Source organism: Rhinopithecus roxellana, chromosome 15 (assembly GCF_007565055.1).
Source record: "Rhinopithecus roxellana isolate Shanxi Qingling chromosome 15, ASM756505v1, whole genome shotgun sequence".
In the NCBI taxonomy this organism is placed as follows: Eukaryota; Metazoa; Chordata; class Mammalia; order Primates; family Cercopithecidae; genus Rhinopithecus; species Rhinopithecus roxellana.
In genome coordinates this window covers 75913271-75937255 of record NC_044563.1, presented here as the reverse complement: position 1 = coordinate 75937255, position 23985 = coordinate 75913271, and positions in this window count along the sequence as shown.

Here is a 23985-nt window from a genome sequence, read left to right as displayed (position 1 = left end):
AGCGATAGGCAGAAGGTGGGGGCTGGGGTGGAGATAGCACAGTGGTGGGTTTCACGGTTGGGTTATTGTTTACATTTCTTTTTTAGGGAAGAAAATGGAGTGGGAGGTACCCGAGGTCACAGCTGGGTCACAAGAGATGGATACCAGGGTCGTGTTGTAGCTGTCTTTCTCCTTCGTCCAGGCCGGGAGACGCTGAGACCTCTGCCCCTTTCCGTCCCCACAAGTACATGCTGGTCTGGGAGACAGGCAGCATGTCACAGCTGCAGCGGCTGATGCTGTCAACTACAGATAAATACAACCAAAACAGACCCAGAAAATTATTTCCTCTTAATGGAAAAATTATCAGGCCCTGAGCAGCCTGATCTAAGGGCTTTTAGAAGTGCACAGAGAAATATACTTGGGCCTTCTCTCAGCACTCTCCTCCCCACTTCCCCTCTGGGTGGTGTCTGCAGACACCACCTCCTCCCAGACTTCTCTGCTGGGGCAGGGCATGCACCACTGGCTTGAAGACAACAGCCTCTCAAAGATCTTGGATTAGGATCATGAAGACTGGCTTTCTTAGAGTCTTCAGAGGTGTGAGTTTAAAAGGACATTGGAAATCTTCCTGTCCATCTCTCTCATGTCCCAGATAATTAAATTGAGGCCCAGAGAGAAGTGACTTGCCAAAGGCCACTTAGCAGCTGGACAAGAAATGAGATTTTTTATTCCCAGTTCTCCCTTTTCATTATCTAAAACAGCCTGGCCAATCCTCCTAGAAGCTCTATGAAGCCTCTGACACCACTCAAACAAACATAGGCCTACAGGGGCCCAGGGTATTGGCTTTTTAGGCAGGTAGTTGTCTTATTAGAGATGGTACCTGTGGCACATTATATGATTTTCCACAGTTCTCCCTTCCTTCTTACCCTGCCATGTCTCCTAGTATGCAGAGGAAACACCTCCACCCTACTGACTTTGGGCTTGTCACTTGCTTTGATTAATGCACTGTTAGTGAATGCACCATGAGCGGAAGCTCCAATGTGTTTGTGTGGCTTGGCTGGGTGGTGTGTGCTTCTGAAGCCTGCTATGAGGCTCCTGACCCCAGAATCAGCAGCACATGGAGCAGATTTGAACACAATTCTCAGTCTAAGTCAACACACAGATTTGTGAATGAGAAATATAAATGCTTGTTGTTCTAAGCCCTAGTTTTGTATCAGTGTTGAAGCAGAAATATAAATAATACAATATTCCAACCCTTCCCCTTGAGGCAGGGTCTGCCTAGGTTTCTTCTTCTAAGTGATTGGGATCTCCTTGGGGTTACAGAAGAAGAGGAAAGAAGGATCAAGAGATATTGGTAGGACTAGAAGTGGACTTACCCTGGAGGAACCTTCACATGCCTTCACTATAGGGGCTGAACGTGGTCCAGGTCTACCTGCTTCTTTTTCTCCTAGGTGTCACCATGACAGGATGCCTATTATATTAGTCACGACAGGCTAACTTCTGTGTCAGGCAATCCCAAAATCTTAGTGACTTGACACAGTACATGTTTTTCTCTCAGTCATGCCACAATCCAATATGGTGGTGGGGCTGGGAAGAAAGGCTGTGCTCCACAGAGTCATTCAGAGCCTGCAGATCCATCTATCTAATGTCTTTGTCATCATTTAGATCCTCCACTAGATCCACTCCATCCAGACAGGTATTGAGCAAAAAGAGATGACATAGAAGACCTCTTAGGGGATTTTGGCATGCATTCCTTTCACCCATATTTGCCAAAACTCAGTTAAATGGCCCCATCTATCAGAAAGGGAAGAGTGAAGTGAATGTAGTCTGTGTGACAGGACTAAGAGGAGAAACACTGGTATTGGTCAGCAACCAATCTTTGTCACATATATAGTGTAATTCAATCTATGGCCACATGTAATTCTATCCATGGTTTCTTTAACCACTTCCTCTTCTCTGCCCAGGGCAGCAGATTACACTATAACTATTCCCTGTGGCTTACTTCTCATCGGCTCATGGAATTCCTCTAGATTTCTCCTTCAATTGAAACTGCCTCTCTTCTAGTCTTCTCAGTGTCCACTGTCCGAAATCCAAATTCATCCTCTGTGCCTAGACTCTTCAAAGCAACTTGTGCAGCCGCAGCCTGACTGACTCTGGTCTAGTTTCCCCCTGGGGAGACTTCTTATTGGATCCACCCAATCTCACCTTCTTCTCCAGGCCCCATAGCCGCTCCTAATCTTGACTGGTCTTCTGAGATACCATACTCTGGCCATGCCAAGGGGAAAAACTTGCATTTAAACAGAAAATTGAAAGCTATTTTGAATTCTTGATCAGGGGAATGAAAGTAGGGTTTTAAGAAGTCATTTAGCTGGATGAACTAGAATGAACTGAAAGGGATTGAGACTGGAGAGTGGGAGAATAAGTCAGAGATCAATGTCATAATCCAGGAGACAGATGTTGAGGGCCTGAACTCAAACTAAGGTTGTGCGTTGGAGAGAAACGAGGCATTCAAGAGATGATTATGGAGCCAGAACCTATGGTTAGAGGTACATTTTGGCTTGGGGGATGGAGGGAGTTGGGAGGCAAGGACACATCCCAGGTTTCCAGCCCTGGGCTGGCTGTGCACTTCCAGCATCTCTAACTGCCTCAGCCCACCTGCTGGCCCCTCCCAACTCAGCTCCACCAACTAGCAAGACTGCCCAGCCCTTCCAATCTACTTGGAAGGAATGTGGAGTTACATTTAATTAAAAGTATCTACACAGAAACGAGATTAATTAAGTCTCTTTTACCCAGGAGCCCTCTCTTTGTGTTCACTTAAATGAGGTTTTAAATGTTGTCTCAATGTTATATCTGGGCAAGATTTCTCCAGACAACACTTCATGTGGTTCCGAGTCTCCTGCTTAGCTGGCTGGAAATTATTTAGTGATGAGAACAATCCAAGGACAGTCTTCTCCCACTCAGTCAGCAGAGCTCAGGCAGGTGGGGAACCTCAGGCCATGGCGAGTGGAATTCTGTAATGAAATGGAGGGAAGTTCTTTCAGACAAGAACTGCCTCCCAAGACCACCTCTCAATGCAGAACAGGTGGTCTGGGATGGTCTCTTGAGTCACGTTTCTGGAGCACTTACCTGATCAAAGTTGTTCTGAATACAAACATGGCCTCCTGTAGTCAAGTGGTGGAGGCAGCACCACCTACAGGCCAGATTCCTCTTGCAGTCAGTGTTTTGCTGGGACAGTGTAGTGCTGACGTTGGGAAAGAGGCTGAGAAAGTGGGAAGTGCCCCAACTACCCTCACCAACCCTTAGGCTCCCGACCTTCACCCTTCACCCATAGATAATTGCCACTATCTATGTGGCAATTCCCTAGAATCTTTTCTTAAAACTAGTTTTCCAGAAAAGTTCATGCAACTGGACCATTTTCAGAAGATTCCAGTGTGGTGCATTATGGAGATTTACCATCATGTAAGCCAAGTGTCAGAACCCACCGCAATGCTAACTGGGAGGGGTGGAGACAGGGCAGGCCCAGCTGCCATCATTACCTTACCCCTCAAGAAGTCTTAGCTAATGACCACCCCTAAGGCCAAAAGAAGCGTGGCAGCTCCCAAGCCTTGAATTCATCCTTGAACTTTTTCAGCCTAATTATGACAACAGTCTGTACATGCCCTTCCATTCCTGCCTGTGATGGTTAATTTTATGTATCTACTTGACTGGGCTGAGGAATGCTCAGATAGCTGGTAAAACACTATTTCTGCAGTGTCTGTGAGGGTATTTCTGAAAGATATTAGCATTTGAATCAGCAGACTGAGTAAGAAGATTGCCCTTACCAATGTGAGTGGGTGTCATCCAATTGGTTGATGGTGTGAATTGAACACAAAGGCAGAGAAAGGGCTAATTTGCTCTCCCGCTTGAGCGTGGACAGACACCCTCTCCTGCCCTTGAACAACAATGCTCCTGCTTCTTGAGCCTTTGGACACAGGGGAATTATACCACTGACTTTCCTGGTTTTCCAGCTTGCAGACAGCAGATCCTGGTACTTCTCGCCCTTCATAGTTTTGATTCCCATAATAATTCTTGTCATAGATAGGGACGTAGTTAGCTAGATAGAGTGACAGAGATATAGTTAGATAGATAGATAGATGGATAGATAGATAGATAGACAGATAGATAGACAGATAGATAATCTTATTGGTTCTGTTTCTCTGGAGAATCCTGACCAACAAACTGCCTCTGGGTTTATCATTAAAAAACAAAGGTAGCCAGGCACGGTGGCTGACACCTATTATCCCAGCACTTTGGAAGGCTGAGGCAGGTGGATCACTTGAGCCCAGGAGCTTGAGACCAGCCTGGGCAACAAGCAAAACCCCGTCTCTACAAAAACTTAGCCAGACATGATGGCACATATCTGTAATCCCAGCTACTTGGGATGCTGAGGGAGGAGAATCACTTGAACCAGGCAGGCGGAGATTGCAGTGAGCTGAGATCACACCACTGCACTCCTACCTGGGTGACAGAATGAAACTCCATCTCAAACACACACACACACACACACACACACACACACACAAAGGTGATCTTCTTTTTTGGATAAGACGGTCCCTTTTGTAGTGACAAACAAATATTCCACTTCATCTGTAGTGCCAAGACTTGAATCATTATTAATTTCATTTGCTAGGCATTTATTGAGCACCAAGAAGCACAAGGCATTGTCAGATGCTACAGTTATAAGGCCCCATGAGACAAAAGCCTCATTCTTGGCCTTAATAAACTTAGGGTCTCCAGAAAAGAAGATGACAACCAGGATGATGGAAGAACAGGATGGGCACTGGGAAAGACTTCCGCTCAGAAGAGATCTCCACACCATAAGAGTAGAGAGGAGGGGGCATAAGCTCAGCCCTGGGGGTGCGGGATCTTGGACAACTTCCCAGAAGAATTGTATGTCAAGCCTTAAAAGATGAGTGGAGATGATCTGGAGAAGGAGGTGCTCCACAAGGCAAAACCTATTCCGCTTCGCCAGAGCAACTGGAGCTGCGTGCTGCAGTGCAAGGCTCCAGACGCGGAGCGTGGCCACCTGCCACTTACAGACCAGCCAGCACTCTGAGCCCCAAGCTCCCTTAACTGCAAAGTGACGGGAATCATTCACAGGTCTTGTGAGTATCAAATGGCACAATTTCTGAGCCTAGCTCACACCAGGCTCTCCAGAAATATGAATTTCCTTCCTTTGCCTCCTGTTCCGTCTGGTAAAACATGTTGTTTAAGTCAGGTGTGTTCGCAATAGAAACCAACTCTGGCAGATCTAAGCAGAAAATGAGTTTATTTAAAAGGGGGCTGGGCGCAGTGGCTCACGCCTGTAATCCCAGCACTTTGGGAGGCTGAGACAGGTGGATCACCTGAGGTTGGGAGTTTGAGACCAGCCTGACCAACATGGAAAAACCCCGTCTCTAATAAAAATACAAAATTAGCCAGGCGTGGTGGGGCATGCCTGTAATCCCAGCTACTCAGGAGGCTGAGGCAGGAGAATTGCTTGAACCTGGGAGGCAGAGGTTGCAGCGAGGCAAGATCGTGCCATTGCACTCCAGCCTGGGCAACAAGAGCGAAACTCTGTCTCAAAAGAAAAAAAAGTGTCTGGTGGTCCCCATTTATGTGGAAGGTAATCAGCAAATCCAGACTTGGAAAACAGGTGGAAGTGAAGAGAGCCTATGAGACCAGGAGTGCACACTACACCTGCCCCCTTCAGATGGTGCCACCAGCCCTGCCAGCACCCATCACAGGGATGAGGCTCCCCCAACCACCAGCATCAGAGAAAACTCTCCCTGGTCCCTGCTGCTTTGCCTCCTGAGTGGGTCAGCTTAGAGTGGAAGGTCAGACTGGCCCAGTCTGGGGCATATGCCAGCCATGCTTGGAAAACAGTAGCGGAAATTTCCTGTTCCTTTAGAGGAAAAGCATGCTCTGCCTCCCACCAAGACTCAAATGATGGGGGAATCCCCATACACACTGGGGAGCTCAGATGCTGTAGATCCCACCCTACAAAAATAACCCAGCAGATGTCCACTGCAGCCCTCTACCCCATGTCCTCTCCTCCACAGCAGCCTTCCCTGTGTTGCCCACAGGACGGTCCGGTGGCAGGTGCTCCTTCCTCTTCCTGAACCTTCTCCCCTGCATTCACCATGGGCCCCTCCGACCCTAGGGTGGCCAAAGCATGGACTCCATGAGGATGAGATTCTCCAGCTCAGAGATTCTACAGCCATGTTGGTGGTGCTGTCCCTGTTTTCTGTTCCCCAGCACACTCCGGAGTCCAGGACCCCATTGATACGGTGAGCACGAGAGCTGCCTGTAACCAAAGATTAATTGGTGGGGGATTGAGAGATTTCTCTTCCTTAACAATGGGCTTTTCTGCTTGTATTAATAAGATGCCAATTAGGATATTTACATTTTGGGTTCAATCTCAAGTTCTGCCCAGTTTCCCAGAGGTGAGCCAGAGGGTGAGGCCCTCCTAACTGGGCTGTCATCAGTATGGACATCACAGTGGCCTCCAGCTGTGAGAGCCCAAGCCCCTCCCTGAGAAACTGGGAAGGCCGCTAGCTCTGGGAAGAAATTCAAATGAATCTGAGCCCCTCACCCCATTTTTTTAGTTAGGTTCCAATTCCTTGGAGTGGCTTCAGACAGTGTCTTATTACATATGCCAAATGTTGTTTCAAAAAATAAAAAGATACAGAGAAAATCTCTATTAGACATGAGAAATCAATTCTGTTTTAATTTATTTTCACTCTCCTCTGTATTTGCACCCCCTGCCCCATCCTTCTCGAGATCACATCTAATGTCATTCTCCCTTCTCCTCCAGTGGAAAATCCCAGCCCAGGAAGTCTGGATATCCTGGCACTCAGTCACTGGTCCTGCCTGGGCATGGCCACTTTCATTCTCAGGACAGGAGCTAAGTGCCTGAGTTATAGAGTACTTTCACACTAATAGTATGCATAAAAGGCAGGGGCTCAGAGGTGCTTGGGGAATACATTATGTCTGCAGTTAGGTCCTCCCCCTGGGCTACCTGCAGAGAAGCCAGAGCACGCTGCAGTCTGTGCTAGAAGACGGACGAACTCAGGAATTATGGTGCACATCTTGCAGGCAGGCACTTCATCACACACTGCGTTGTTCCACTTGCTAACTGAGTCACAGCCAGCCTGTGAGCCTCTTGAGGGCAAGGATCCAGCTTCTAATTCTCCCCTAAGTCCACTGCTTCAAACACCATAGTGAGGACTCAGTCAATACCAAATGGTTGGCTGAACCCAGCAACATCCCCGCCAACCTGATCCTCCTTAGAGGCAGAGGCCCTTCCCCAGGCTGGTAGCTCAGTGAGTTTTAGGGGTGGGGATCTGAGCTTGCTTCCCCACAAACATGGGCTCACTTCCCAGCTCCTGCTCCACTACCTGTGTGAGCTTCTGTGGCTATGGTAACAAAGGACCACCAACTGGGTGACCTACAACAACAGAAATGTATTCTCCTACCACTCTGGAGGACTGAAGTTTGAAACCAATCTTAGGCTGAAATCCCAGGTATCAGCGTGGGCCACATGCCCTCCCGAGGCTGTAGGGGGAACTTGTGCCTTGCTCCCTGCAGCGTCTGGGGGCTTCTGTGATTCATTGGCTGGTGGCAGCTTCATTCTAATCTTCAAGGCCAGCATCTTCACATCTCTCTCTGCTCTGTCCTCAACTCACCTTCGTGTGTGTGTGTGCATCTGTCTGTATGACCTCCCTCTGCCTCTCTTTTCTAAGGACACTCTGAATGTGATGACGTTGAGGCTCTACCTGGATGATTCTCCCCATCTGAATGTGATGACGTCGAGGCTCTACCTGGATGATTCTCCCCATCTGAATGTGATGGCATCGAGGCTCTACCTGGATGATTCTCCCCATCTGAATGTGATGGCATCGAGGCTCTACCTGGATGATTCTCCCCATCTGAATGTGATGGCATCGAGGCTCTACCTGGATGATTCTCCCCATCTGAATGTGATGACGTCGAGGCTCTACCTGGATGATTCTCCCCATCTGAATGTGATGGCGTCGAGGCTCTACCTGGATGATTCTCCCCGTCTGAATGTGATGACATCGAGGCTCTACCTGGATGATTCTCCCCATCTGAATGTGATGGCACTGAGGCTCTACCTGGATGATTCTCTCCATCTGAATGTGATGACGTTGAGGCTCTACCTGGATGATTCTCCCCATCTGAATGTGACGACATTGAGGGTTCACCTAGATAATGCTCCTCATCTGAAGGTCCTTAACTCAATCACATCAGCAAAGTCCCTTTTCCCAAATAAGGTCACTTTCCCAGGCTGCAAAGGCTAGGACCTGATCCCTTTGAAAGGGCGCTACTGAGTGTGCTGCACTGCTCCTCATTGGCTCATCCGATCCTGAACTTCCAGAGAAGCCAGCCCTTCTGCATCTCAGTTATCCCTTCTGTGGTACAGGAATGATCTTCCCTATCTTCCCACTTCTTCGAAGAGTAGCGGTGGAGAGAGGTTTTATATATATACGTATATTGAAAGCATTTTCTGAGCTGTAAAGCCACACTCACATGCATGAAAATATTATTGCACTGGGAGAGTGGCAAGTTCAGTACTTGAGAAAACTATCAGATTTTAAAACATGTGAGGGAATAGGAAAGCAATGTTATTCAAAAACCTCATTTGCACCCCACACCAAAGCCTCCCGCCCTCCCTGTCTCTACTCTCCCCTGTGGCTGGAGGGTTGTGACAAAGGCCTGTCTTGGGGGTGGCTTTGTGGCCTGAAAACAAATCATCCTTCACAGCTTGCTCCCAAGTCCAATAAGCCAGAAGGAATTGGTAGAGAGATTTAACGATATGTATTTCAAGAAAAAGATGAAAATGTGTCTACTTTTAGGAGATGCAGTAAAAATGCATCAGGCCCACAATAAACTTTTCAGTGAAGATGCATAGAGGGGAAACATATAATGCAGTCACGGCAATAAGGTCTCATTTATAGGGAAATCTTCTCGGAGATCTATTAGAATGTGCACCCCCAGCCCATACCTTTAGCACAGCCTCTGCAAACTGTGGGGGCTCACTCCTCTAGATGCCTTCACCCTCTGTGGGAAGCCTGTTGGCTCAAAGGCAGCTTGCCCTCTGACCTCCCTTTGAAGTTCCCATTTGATACATGGGCTCAAACAGTTTGCAGACCAATTACACTAGGTGTGGGCAACTACAGCCCCAAAGACCAAATCCAGACCACCCCCCGTTCTTATAAGTTTTATTGGAATGCAGCCGTATTCATTCTATCTATGGCTCCTTGGTGATACTACAGGAGAGTTCAGTAGTTGTGACTGAGACCACGTGACCTGCAAAGCGTAAGCTGTTTACTATCTGGCCTTTTACAGAAAAAGTTTGCTGGCACCTGAGTTAGACCATTAGATTACAGATTGTCTTTAGGCAAAACTGCTCATAAAATTCACAACAGAGTAATAGCTAACTTTGTTTAGCCTTACTGTGTGCCAGGCACTGTGTCATGCACCCCCTATGAATGCTAGTGGATGTAAGCCTCACAAGCAGGCCTGCAAAGTACTGCAGATGAGAAAACTGAGGCTTGGGGAAGTCAAGGAGCTTTCTCAAGGTCTCAATAGCTAGAAACCTATAGCACTGGGATTCAACCCTGTGTGTGCCTGGCTGCAAAGCCTCACTCTGACCACGGCTCTACTGCTCTAAGACCATCTTTCATGTTTCCAGGTGGGCAACTCCAAAATCCTCTTCCAGGTTTCAGCAGCTTCCGGTTGTCTGGAATATTATTTCCTCTACCCAATTCAGCACTTCCTACATCATAGCCCACATACTGTGTCCCCTCTGCTAAAATGTAGAGAAAGGGAATTCTTCCCCAGCCTGCTTTCTCATCCTTTCCCATCCTCTGCTCCCCACCCAGCTCCCGCCTGATCAGCTGCTGCTTGCTGGCCCAGCTGATTTTGTTGCACATCTCTGCACGATCCTGCGTCCCAGCTGGCCCCCCTGCTGGTCCCACTCCTGGATGCATTTCTGATTCTGTTCTGAAGTCTCCAGTCTGCCCAGAGTGGGCACCAGTAGGGCTGATGGGAAGCGAGGCATTTGCATTCCACTTCCCCAGGCTGTTCAGATCTTACCTGCAATTCTTCTGACAAATCCTTATCAGCGATGCCCATGGCGGAGTCTGTGGTGACTTTGTTCATTCTTATTAGCTCTGCACAGATTAGCTCTTCACAGCGCTTGGCTGGTTCATACCGATTCCTGATAAATGTTTTGACTGATTTTCCTGACTTGGGAACGATGGGGGACTGGGGCTGGGGTGGAGGTGGGGGATGTGAGGAGAGGGGTGCTGGACAGGGGAAGGAGAGGGAAGCTTGGACGGGATTACATCTGGGCTATGAAATATTCATCACATGCCCGCAAGGGCAGGGTCAACACTGCTTCCCAGGAACAGCTTCTCCATCCAGGCAGCGCTTTGAAATGTACCAACCCAGGCAGACTGGGAACACTGCAGTGCAACCCCCTGCCCCGCCTCGACCTGAGAGGCTTCTGAGAGAAGGGGCAGAGGAAGTTAAAAGGAAGAAGGAACAAACCAGCTCACTTGGGCTTTGCTGTCTTCCTTGGTTCCTCCTTTCTTACCTGCTCTTCAAGAAACAGCTTTTGATGGTGGACTGCTGATGTTCCAGGTAAACTGTTGCTTTTCTTTGTTGGGTCCTCTTCTCCCTCTCCACTCCACAAAGCCTCCCGGGAACTCCAGCCCACCTGTCCTCTTTTTTCCACGAGCTCCTCCAGCTCCCCAATTGTAGACAAGCCCTGAAAAGAGTGTTTTGTCGCAGTTTCCTGTATTTCCCCAATTTGACTGGACTCTGCTAACAGACTTACATTCACCACTACACCCAAGTTCCTAGCACAGAACAGGGCACATGGCAAAGATGTTCAAAGCATCTTTGCTGAATTAAATATGCTCTATTTCCTTGGCAGGGTTGGCTAGTAGATGTCACTATGTAAGCTGTACCAATGCAGGCATCAGGAAACGAGTTCTACACTTTCTTCCTAAGCCTAATTGAAGCTCTCTGTTTTGTGTTTCGTTTTTAACACAAGCCTCCAAGAGGCTACTTCCAATCAAATGGAATTGACTAGGAGGTTAAAACCTATTTGTCATCCTGGTTCTTTGGTGTCCCTCTGTAAAATTCCTTGAAAGCAGGGACCACCTTTAAATTCTAAGAGCCTGGTACCGTGCCCAGCAGAAAATCAGTGTTTGATACATATTTGGAGATAAAACAGATGACTATTTCCCTGCCTAAACATACTAGTATGCATTCTAAACTCTTCCTGGGTCTGCAAAGAAAAGCTCTTGCACAGCTTTCCATAAGTATCTGGTCAAGGCCTACTGCCTGAAAATTCCTTCAGCTGTCTACCCCAAATCCTTCCTGCTGCCATGTAGGTGAACTGCTGGGCTTTTCACACATGGCAGATAAAAGCCGTATGTTTTGAGAGGTGGAGATCTTCTTCCCTGTTTGTTCTCCACCGCCAGAAGTCTAAACTCCAGTGCTCAGCCGTCGTAATCTGGAAAAACCCAACTCGTGCCAACCATATGCCCTCTCACTCCAGTCCCCAGAAGATGACCCCCTCCGGGCAACTAGAAGGCCTGGAAAGTCTTGGAGGCCATCTCTTGCTGCAGTCACAGTTCACTCTTTAGCCTTTTGCCAGATTTATCTTCTCCCCGGTAGCCTGTGGGGCTTTGATTTGTCCTCTTGTCACCAGGACTAATGTTGATGGCAGCACCCCCCGGGGGCATCCGACTCTCCAGCCTACTACCAGAGGCCTCAAGGAAAATGGATGAGCAACTGACCTGCAAAATAAATACCAGGCTTCCCGGTTCTGATAAAGATTAAATATTGGAGTAGTCATTTCAAATGAATATTAAAAAGCAAATGGAAGAAGCCTCTTAGACACCACCAGAGTGGAATACAGGCGAACAAAGAGAGATGTCTTTGGAGAAGTTCGGTGGCAGGGAAGTTGGAGTCTCAGGATGCCATGTCTTAACAAATACCCCGGCTTCAGGAAAGGTTCCAGAACCACCATCCCTGCTTCCCTCCCGCGTCCCCACCCAGATCGTGAAGAAGAGAAAGTGCTAAGCTCCAAAAGCCTCGTGCCAGCCTGACGCTGAAGTCAGTTCTGCTGACGCTGGCCCATCCAACCGAGGGAGAAGCCCCATGACTCAACACCATCTGCCTTTAGTGCAGGGCAGCCAAGAGCCAGAATTATTGGCGGGGATGGGGTTCTGAGGCCCCTAAGGAGAGAGATGCTGGGGAAGCGCAAGGTCAGGCATTGCTGAGGCAGAACGGGGAGCGGGGAGAAGTCAGTGTTGGCAGACGGAGCCAGTGCTCCTTGGGCCTGGGGCAGAACTTGGTTCCTTTTCAGAAAGTTATGCGGATTGATTACATATCCAAGAACCCCAATTAACCAGAATGCCATCTCCAGAATCAAAGGATGTCTGAGTTGGAAGGGAACAAACGGGGAGACAGAGTACATGGGAGGAGGAAACCTCAAATTGCCTCCTGCCTGCTATGGGCCTGGCATGTGCTAGTGTCTCCTTTAGTACCCGTGACAGCCCTGGGAGATGGGTATTGTTACCTGCACGGAATGCCCAGGCTAATGGGATTAGTGGCCTCAAGGTGGGGCAGAGAGAGAAAAGAAAAACTACATTGACTGAGCTCTTACTACTGGCTAGGAGATGTGTAGACTCTTTATCCCTTTTTTTAATTTAAAATTGTTAAATTTTAATTTTAATTTCTCTTTAGAGACAAGGTCTCACTTTTCTGCCCAGGCTGGAGTACAGTGGTACAATCATGGCTCACTGTAGCCTCAAACTCCTATGGTCAAGTGATCCTCCCACATGAGCCTCCCAGGTAGCTGGGACTACAGGGGCTCACCACCACACTCTGCTAATTCATTTCTTTTTTTTTTTTTGTAGATACAGTGTCTTGTTTTGTTGCCCAGGTTGGTCTCGAACTCCTGGGCTCAAACCATCCTCCTGCCTCAGCCTCCACATGCTGGGACTACAGGCATGCTTTACCTGTACCTGGCCAGACTCTATTTCCTCTACTCCTTACAACCCTGTGTTGTGGGTAGAGTGACCCCATTTTACAATTAGGCAACTGGGACTCAACTGAGATTGACAGTATGCAGTTTCAAAGCAGTGGTCCCAACTGTGTCTGGTTCCAATTTCCATTCTCTAACAGGGATGATTTGTAGACAGCCTTAGGAAATGGGGAGATATATTAAGTGTCACTGAGTTTTATGTGGAACTTCCAAGTTGGTCTGAGCCATATAAACTAGCTTTAAACGGGTTTGTATATGGAGGAAAATTGTGGGGGGGAATCAAATCTCTTCATCCTCTTCCTCCAGCAATGGCAACAGTACAGCCAGCCTCCAGGGCCCTGACTCTCCTGGCCCAAGTGGTCACCAGGTGGTAGGTCTATAAGCCCAAAGTGTTTTGTAGGCGAGCTCCTCTCACCATAGTCTCCATGTCTTCTCTACTCCACCCAAAACTGGTCTGCCGGACATGCTGGTTGCACAACTCCAGGGACACTGTTCACATAGGACACAAGCTGCAGGGACCACCATGGCTGTCCAGACACAGCCCAGTCCCCTAATATTTCCCCTTCAAGGGTGCCACTCTTTCCTTGGATGTAGAAAAAGGGATCGGGGTTCCCAGTAACAAGGGGCCAGAAGGGCAACTTGCAGTGCATTTCCACCTTTGGGGCTCAGGTGAGACTGTGATGGGCTGGCAGGCAGCAGTCTTGGGGCATGCAGATCAACCAGTTTTGGAGAGCACCACACTCTGTGCTGGCCACTGAGCACACAGAGACCAGCAGGAAAGTCCCTGCCCTCAAGAAACCTCTCACTGTCTGGTGAGGGAGAAAGATGAAGAAAGATCATGGGCAGCATGGTCTGTAATGAAAATAACTTTGTTATCTCTGCAAATCAAATTGCCCTCCCCAGCACACTCTCCCACCCACTTTTCATTCCATTCTCCCAAAGAGTCGATGTTGTTTTTTCCATTTTGAGTCAAGGAAACAAGAAGAGCCTAGCAAGGTTGTGGGACCTGCCTAAAGCTAACTAGAAGCTGGTGACAGAGCTGGGTGAAATCTGGGGACAGTTCTTTCTGACCCTCTGTGGCTCCATCCACTGCACCGGCCATGCCTTTCTCTCTGGCAGACAGCAGGCCTGGTTCCTCCAGAGAGCCCAGAGCCCCCTCTCAGACCCCTGCTGGCCTTGCTGGCTCCAACAAACCAGGTCACTGGTCTGGCAATCACAGCAGAGAGGTTCTATTGAGTCAGGGAAGAATGAAGTGTCCAGACCAATTCCCATCTCCTGGCCTTCACTTCCCTTCATCTTACTGTGCAACTGTTTCCTTGGGCACCAGGGCAATTTAGCAAGTGTATTTTGCATCAGTCCAGCAATTTCTGATATTAACTCTCCCCAGACTTTCTCTGGGCTGCCTCTCCTGCTCTTACATTACCTCTCTTGACTGCAAGAGGCAATGGCGGCGCCACCTGGGGCCAACCCTGCTCTCCTGGGAGCCTGACCCACTTCAAGACGTCTCTTAGGGTGAAGCTGCATGGCTCTGATGGCTGGCTGGGACCCTTGGTAATACAATTGCATTGCTTCAAAGCACTGTTACAGCAGATACAAGCAGGCCCATTTTACAAAGGCAGAAACTGAGTTGCACAAACACTACGTGATCTGCCACACTGAGATGCTGTCTACTGATTTCCACATCCGGTTATGTATTTTTTCCCACTTTTCATTTTCCTGCAAAGGAAAAGCAACCTCCTCCTCCATTTTTCTCCACGCTTTGGCCCAAGGTGATATTCAAAACATTTAACATCTTCTAAGGCAAGGGCACCAACCAAGCAGAGCCAATGCCTTAGGACCCAGCATGGTTCTGAAAAACCCCCTGATGTGCCACGTTAAATCCTTTAGTGTCTACCTTTCCAGATCTATGGGGTCTCAGCAGAGGGACCGGGCAGATGGAGTGGGGGAACTTATGGAGGTGAGTCCATATGTATTTCGATATTTGATCAACTCACACAGTCCTACTGCTGCAATATCAGCTCTACTTGTGAATGCTAACACCACAGCATTCAATTTCAATCACTCTTTCCCTCTCCTTCCCTCCCTCATCTTCCCTGTCTCTCTCACTCTGTCCCGTTTTCTCTTTGGCCCTTTCTCTTTCTTTCCTTTTAATATAAAGACGAAAGTAAGAGGCGGGATCATTTTAATAATTTGTGATGAGGACACGCCAAGATTTTCCGACGAACAAAAGGGAAAGTGAGAAGAGGCTGGAAATTACCGCATGCCTATTAAAAATCAGCCATGCTGAAGTAGTCCTGACTAGCAGGCAGGGCCTGCAGCTCCAGGGAAGTGGTACTTCGGGGAATTTGCAATTAAGAGAAGCTTGGATCCTTGCCACAGATTGCTTCCCTTGCCTTTTTTTATTTAAAAAAGAATCACAAAGCAGGAACGTAAATGGAAGATGACAATAATGTAAGGTGACAGATGCTAGTTTGGCAGGGAACATCGGGAAGACCAAGTCACTTACCTGTAGCATCCATGCTACTGCCACGTGCCCAGCACTCCGTCTCAGTCTGGAAGGCAGCAGCTTGGTGGCTGTCCAGGGACAGCTGTCTAAATTCCTGAGAACCAGGCTCAGCATCCAGGTCCCTCCAGCTCACCCTGGACAAACACGGGCATCTGCAGGCGGGAGCCCCAGCCCCAGCAGGCATGCCTGCTCCAAGAATCCTGCCCACCACAGCTGTCCAGTGGGGTGGGGAGGATGCCACCACCCACGCCAGCCTTTCCAGGGACTTGGCAACCCAGTCTGTCAGGAGGCCCATACATCTTTGGAGAAGGCTCATTTCTGTTTTCAGGAGCAATTGACACCAGGTCCTGGGAGAGACCGTTTAGCACTAAGGGCTGGGACACTCGGCAGAAATAAATGGCCAGCTTTAGGAGCTGGCAGCTGCTCCGTGCGAGAGGCCAGGCCGAACTGGATATCAGCACCACTTGGGGTGCTCAACGAAGCATGGACTTCCAGGACTCACCTTCAGATATCCTGAAAGTCTGGGTGAGACCTGTGGATCTCGCACTCGTACATGAGTGTGCCGGGCAGGCAGGTCTGGGAACCAGGAAGGAGGATTTGGAGGCTTTTTCTTCCTAATGGCCACCCCATGGCTGCCACCACTGCCTCAGTGCCTGCTTCTCTGGTGTGCCACCCTCAGTCATGAATACAAGGGGGGCACTAGGAAACCTTAATTATCCTGGTGGCTCTCACCATGGCATGTGGTTATAACTGGTATTGTTGAGGAAGGGGTGTGTGTGTGTGTGTGTGTGTGGTATGTGTGTGGGATGTGGGGTATATGTGTGGGGTGTGTGCAGTATGGAGTGTGTGTGGGAAGGGTGTTGACATGGTTTGGCTCTGTATCCCCATCCAAATCTCAACGCTTTTTTTTTCTTTTTTTTTTTTGAGATGGAATTTCACTCTTGTCACCCAGACTGGGGTTCAGTGGCACGATCTCTGCTCACTGCAAGCTCCACCTCCCAGGTTCAAGGGATTCTCCTATCTCAGCCTCTGAGTAGGTGGTATTACAGGTGCCTGCCACCACTTATGGCTAATTTTTGTATTTTTAGTAGAGACAGGGTTTCACCATGTTGGCCAGGCTGGCCTCGAACTCCTGACCTCAGGTGATCCACCCTCCTCGGCCTCCCAAAGTGCTGGAATTACAGGTGTGAGCCACCATGCCTAGCCCCAAATCTCATCTCAAATTGTAATCCCTACATGTTGAGCAAGGGACCTGGTGGGAAGTGACCAGATTATGGGGGCAGTTACCCCCACGCTGTTCTCATAATAGTGAGGGAGTTCTCACGAGACTATGGTTTGAAAGTGTGGCACTTCCCCTTTGCTCACTCGCTCTCTCCTTGTAGCAGTGTAAGACATGCTTCATTTCCCCTTCGTCTTCCGCCATGATTGTAAGTTTCCTGAGGTCTCCCCAGCCTGTGGAACTGTGAGTCAATTAAACCTCTTTTCTTCATGAATTACTCAGTCTCAGGTAGTATCTTTATAGCATTGTGCAGACTACCACAGGTGTTAAGTGTGTTTATGTGCAAAGTGTATCCATGTCTCTGTGGTGTGTATATAATCTACGTTCATGTGTGGTGTATGTGAATGTCTGTGTAGTGTGTGTGTGGTCTGTGTGGGGTGTGGAGTGTATGTGTGAAGTGTGTGTATGTGCATGGAGGGAGGAGCGTGTGTGGTGTGCTGTGTGGAGTACATGGGTATGTGTGTGGAGTGTGTGTTTGGTGTGTGCGAAGGGTGGAGAGTGTGTGTGTGTGGTGTGCGTGTGGTATGTGCGGTATGTGTGGGAGGGTGTAGTATGTGTGGGGAGGTTGGTAGGTGGAGTCTGTGTGTGTGAGATGTGTTGGGTGTGGAGTATGGGTGGAAGGGTGGAGACTCTGTGTGTGTGTGATACGTTGTGTGATGTGTGGAGCATGTGTGTGAGCATGTGTATGGAGTTTGGAGTGTGTGTGTGGTGTGTGTCTGTGTGTGAGACAGAGAGAGATAGTGAGAGATGTGTGTGTGGGGTGTGGAGTGTGTATGGGAGAGTGAAGTGTGTGGGGGTGTGGAGTGTGTGTGGGAGGGTGGAGCATGTGTGGGGTGTGGAGTGTGTGTGAAGTGTGGAGTGTATGGGGGAGAGTGGAGTGTGTGTGGGGCGTGGTGTGTGGGGGACAGTGGAGTGTGTGAGGGGTGTGCAGTATGTGTGGGAGTGTGGAGGGTGTGGGAGGGTGGAGTGTGTGTTAGGGGTGTGGAGTGTGTGTGGGGTGTGGAGTATGTGTGGGAGGGTGGAGTGTGTGTGGGAGAGTGGAGTGTGTGGGGGGTGTGGAGTGTGTGTGTGAGGTGTGGAGTGTGTGTAGGAGGGTGGAGTATATGGTACGATATGGAGTGTGTGTGGGAGAGTGAAGTGTGTGTGTGGGTTGGGGAGTGGGAAGGGTGTGGAGTGTGTGGGGTGTGGAGTGTGTGTGGGAGGGTAGAGTGTGGCGGGTGTGGCGTGTGTCTGGGTTGTGGAGTATGTGTGGGGTGTGGAGTGAGTGTGAGGTGTGGAGTGTGTGTGGGTGAGGGTAAAGTGCGTGTGTGGGGTGTGGAGTGTGTGTGTGGGGTGTGGAGTGTGTGTGGGGTGGGAGTGTGTGTGGGGTGTGGAGTGTGTGCAAGGGAGAGTGAAGTGTATGTGGAGTGTGGAGTGTGTGTGTGGGAGGGTGAAGTGTGTGGGGGGTGTGGAGTGTTGGGGGGGGAGGTGGACTGTGTGTGGGAGGGTGGAGTGTGGGGGGGATGTGGAGTATGTGTGGGAGGGTGCAGTATGTGGGAGGTGTGGGGTGTGTGTGGGGGAAGGTGGAGTATATGTGGTAGGGTGGAGTGTGTGTGAGGTGTGGAGTGTTTGTGTGGGGTGTGGAGTGTGTGGGGGTTTGGAGTGTGGGGGGGTGTGCAAGTGTGTGGGGGAGGGTGGAGTGTGTGTGGGGTGTGGAGTATGTGTGAGGTGTGGAGTGTGTGGGGTGTGGAGTGTGTGTGGTAGGGTGGAGTGTGTGTGAGGTGTGGAGTGTGTGAGAGAGGGTGGAGTGTGTGTGGAGTGTGGAGTGTGTGTGGTAGGGTGGAGTGTGTGTGAGGTGTGGAGTGTGGGGGGGTGTGGCGTGTGGGGGTGTGTGAAGTGTGTGGGGGAGGGTGGAGTGTGTGTGATAGGTTGGAGTGTGTATGAGATGTGGAGTGTGCGTAGGAGCGTGGAGTGTGTGTGAGGTGTGGAGTGTGTGTGAGAGGGTGGAGTGTGTGTGGGGTGCGGAGTGTGTGTGAGAGGGTGGAGTGTGTGTGAGGTGTGGAGTGTGTGTGAGGTGTGGAGTGTGTGTGAGGTGTGGAGTGTGTGTGGTAGGGTGGAGTGTGTGTGGGGTGTGGAGTGTGTGTGGTAGGATGGAGTGTGTGTGAGGTGTGGAGTGTGTGTGGTAGGGTGGAGTGTGTGTGAGGTGTGGAGTGTGTGTGGGGTGTGTGTGTGTGTGGGCTGTGGTGTGTATGTAAGGTGTGGAGTATGTGAGGGGTGTGGAGTGTTTGTGGGGGAGGGTGGAGTGTGTGAGGGGAGTCGGGTGTGTGCGGGAGGGTGGAGTGTGTGAGGCGTGTGGGGTGTGTGTGGGAGGATAGTGTGTGCGGGAGGGTGGAGTGTATGAGGCGTGTGGGGTGTGTGTGGGAGGATAGTGTGTGTGGGAGGGTGGAGTGTGTGAGGCGTGTGGGGTGTGTGTGGGAGGATAGTTTTGTGGGGAGGGTGGAGTGTTGTGAGGGGTGTGGGTGTGTGTGGGCGGATAGTGTGTGTGGGAGGGTGGCGTGTGTGCGGGGAGTGGGGGTGTGTGTGGGAGGCTAGTGTGTGCGGGAGGGTGGAGTGTGTGAGGGGTGTGGGGTGTGTGTGGGAGGATAGTGTGTGTGGGAGGGTGGAGTGTGTGAGGGGTGTGGGGTGTGTGTGGGAGGATAGTGTGTGCGGGAGGGTGGAGTGTGTGAGGCGTGTGGGGTGTGTGTGGGAGGATAGTGTGTGTGGGAGGGTGGAGTGTGTGAGGGGAGTGGGGTGTGTGTGGGAGGATAGAGTGTGTGCGGGAGGGTGGAGTGTGTGAGGGGTGTGGGGTGTGTGTGGGAGGATAGTTTGTGTGGGAGGGTGGAGTGTGTGTGGGAGGGTGGAGTGTGTGTGTGGGGTACAGAGTTTGTGTGGGAGAGGTGTGTGTGTGTGACAGAGATATGCTGTGTGTGGGTTGTAGAGCATGTGTGCAAAGTTGGGCAGGGGAAGGGTACTGACCACAGGGATGGAGCCGGGCACCGACCCAAGCTTGCCTCCCACCTCTATGGGAAAGCCTGGCCTCCCTGACATCCTTCATCACCACTTTGTCAGCCTCAGCTGGTCGCCACCCAAGGCAGCTTCCCTGTAGAGCAGGCTTAGTTGTCTCTCTGGTCTTGATCTGTAATATCTAACGGCCTCATATAGCACTTTACGTTAATAAAGTTTAGAAACATCATTCATCTTTATGGCAGCTTGCATATCTTCATCTCCCAGATGAAGAAACAGGTTCAGAAAGGACAGACTTCCCCTGGGGCTCACAACTGGTCAAGATGAGGCAAGGCAGGGCCCCCAGCTTGATCTCAGACTCTAAATTCCACATCTTTTCCAAAGTCCTGTGTAGCATTGGGTGAGCAGGGCTGAGGGTGCCAGCTATGTGCAGGCTGTGGGAGCCTGGGTTTATCTGGGTCAGGCTTGGCATTTATCCCTTAAGTAACCGGAGTAAGATCCTATGCCCTCTTTCAAGAAGACTAAGACTCATAGAACCCTTCATCTCTTGCACTGCTCAGTGGGGAAGGGCTGTTTCTCAGGATCCGTAACCCTGAAAAATGTCCTCAACTTGCCTATTTGTGACCTGAAACCATGGGGGCACACACACCGTGAAAGTGGACACACACACAAGTGCACACAGGCCAGTCTTCTGGGTCACAGACACCAGGCCCCTTCCCTCACCATGCAAGAGCCTCTGCAAAAGCAAAGACACTCCTCCCAAGCAGATGCTCAAAGAGACTCAGGTCGCTGGATTCTCCATGTCCTGGGAACGGGGCCGCTGTCCTGGACAGGTGTAGGAGACTGGTTAAAACATAGTGCAGCTGGCTCCACTGGGAATTCGGGGTCCTGGATTCTGGCTCACTTTTTTTTTTTTTTTTTTTTTTTTTTTTTTTGAGACGGGTTCTCACTCTGTCACCAGGCTGGAGTGCAGTGGTGTCATCTCGGCTCACTGCAACCTCCACCTCCCGGGTTCAAGCGATTCTCCTGCCTCAGCCTCCTGAGTAGCTGGGACTACAGGCACGTGCCACCACATCCGGCTAATTTTTTGTATTTTTAGTAGAGATGGGATTTCACCATATTAGCCAGGATGGATGGTCTCGATCTCCTGACCTTATGATCCACCCGCCTCAGCCTCACAAAGTGCTGGGATTATAGGCGTGAGCCACAGTGCCTGGCCTCTGGCCCACTTTTATAACTAGTGAGCGGAGTGACTTCAGTGCAGCTGCTTAACCTCTTTTTGCTTCTGTTTTCTCAACTGAAAAGTGTCATGGCCACACCAAGTGTCCTTTCAGGTGCAACACTGTGAGTCTGTGATTTCTCCATAGCCTCCTTCTTAAAAGTAGCAGTGAATATTTCTTGAGCCTATACTACGTGCTAAGTGCTTTTTCAAATCATCTCATTTAATGTACATAATAAGAAGCTTTTATTAACCCTAGTTAGTAAACAGAATACAGGTTCAGAGAGGTTAAGCAATTTGCTCAATGTCAAATGCCTATCAAGTGGCAGAGTGTGGACTCCAGTGCCCAGGACTCTCTCAGCCACCTTGTCATACTTTTTTTAGAACCACTTAAGGAAAACATTTCTTTCTTTCTCTTTGAAACAATATTCCACTTCACAGAAATAAAATCATTTCGGGTAAGAAGCAGAAAGATTGTAACATAATGAAATTCAATGCTATCTTTCAACCAGGATTATTGTTGAAATACACAACCAGAATAGTGTCATAGGTGACATCTTGTTATACTTTTGTCCCACAGAGTCTTCTCCTGGAGTATGTAGTGGGTGTTTTTTGCTTTTACTAACGAGCAGCCATTTAGCATTTTGGGGGGTAACAGAACTCCAATTTCTCTCTGGGGAATCACTCTTCCCCCGGCTTTGGAAGCTGTGGGCCCCGTGAGGTGTGGGGGTGATGGGGTGTGTCCTGTGACCCAGGACTGGCCAGTCCTTTTCCTAGTATAGTGATGGCTTCAGGGATGCTCCTGTGATCTAGACAGATCCAAGGAGATGCACAGACATTATTTAAAAAAAAAAAGAAGCAAAAAAAAAAAAAAAAAAAAAAAACTCCTATAGGCCTGTTGAGAACTATTTTCTTTTTTGGTGACATTGGACTTAGCCCTGGCAGGTGTGGGCTTCCCGCTGAGTCAGCCATCTTGCTTCCACCTAAGCCCAGCCTGGGAAAGAAGCTGACTTAGAAGACAGCGGGGCTGGCAGATGAAAATGTCACATACCCTCCACCACCCCACCCACTGCACTCAGCCATTCCTGAAAATCAAGATCTACCCTCTGGAGTTTTCAGTTATATATGCCAGTAAAATCCTCCATTGATTTCAGCCTATTTGGATCCTACGGTCTGTCACTCACAATCAGAAAAGTCCTAATCGATTTATTTTTATTTTTATTTTTTTTTAGCAGAATGAAAAGAGTAAAAGTCCAATTATCTGACTTCAGCCACCCATCCTGGTGGGCGGGTGATTCAAGGTGAGATCTCCATTCAGGAGCAGACCACGCTCTCCTTAGCATTTCTGGAAATTCCTGCTCCTCTGAACTGAGTGGGCATGTGGATTTTATCTGAGAATAGAGGCTGCTTCTGGGGGCTGCCAGAACAAGCTGGCTGCAGAGTACAGAGCCCTGAGTTGGCTGTGGAGAGGTAGCCCTTCTCCCTCCCTTTCTCCCACCCTGGGAAGAGCCAGTGCATCTGCAGTAGTGCCCCCTCTCCCCAAGCCACTGCTCTTTAAGGCCAAGGGCTATGGAACCCTCTGGAAGGATATGTGAAATCAATCAGTACATTTATAAATGAATGCAAAATCATATATACTATGGGTTGAATTGTAACCCTCCAAAAATCTATATGTTGAAGTTCTACCCCTAGTCCTTCATAATGTGGCTGTATTTGGAGATAGACTGTGTTTTAAAGAGATAAAATGAGGTCATTAGGGTGGGTCTCAATCCAATATGACTGGCATCCTTATAAGAAGAGAACATTTGGGGCTGGGTGCGGTGGTTTATGCCTGTAATCCCAGCACTTTGGGAGGCCAAGGCGGGAGGATCACGAGGTCAGGAGATCGAGACCATCCTGACTAACACGGTGAAACCTCGTCTCTACTGAAAATACAAAAAATTAGCCAGGCATGGTGGCAGGCACCTGTAGTCCCAGCTACTTAGGAGGCTAAGGCAGGAGAATGGTGTGAACCCGGGAGGAGGAGCTTGCAGTGAGCCAAGATCACACCACTGCACTCCAGCCTGGGTGACAGAGCGAGACTCTGTCTCAAAAAAAAAAAAAAAAAAAAAGAAGGAAGAGGACATTTGGACAAACATATGCATACAGACAGAAAACGGTGTAAGGGCACATTGGGAAGGCAGCCATCTACAAGCCAAGGAGACAGGGCATGGAAGAAATCAACCCCAGTCGCATCTTGGTCTTCAACTTACGGTCTCCAGGAGCATGAGAAAATACATTTCTGTTGTTTAAGCCACCCAGTCTGTGGTACTTTGTTATGACAGGCTTAACAAATAAATATAATATATGAAATACATTGTACAAATGGCCATACAGGCTGGACATGCCTATGATTTCAGCACTCTGGGAGGCTGAGGCAGGAGGATTGATTGAGGCCAGGACTGATTGATCAGCCTGAGCAACATGGCATGACCCTATCTCTACAAAAGTTAAAAAATTAGCCAGTCATGTCATTGCTTGCCTATAGTCCTAGCTACTCAGGAAACTGGCGTGGGAAGATGGCTTGAGCCTAGGAGTTTGAGGCTGCAGTGAGCCATGATTGTGCCACCGCACTCCAGCCTAAGCAACTAAGCAAGGCCCTGCCTCTAAAAAAAAAAGCTTATATATACTCTTTTTTTTTTAGATAGGGTCTGGCTCTATCACCCAGGCTGGAGAGCAGTGGCATAATTATGGCTCACTGCAGCCTCTGCCTCCCGGGCTCACGCCATCCTCCCGCCTCAGCCTCCCAAGTAGCTGGGATTACAGGTGCACACCACCACACCCACCTAATGTTTTGTAGAGACAGAGTTTTGCCATGTTGCCCAGACTGGTCTCGAACTCCTGAACTCAACCAATCAACCCACCTTGGCCTCCCA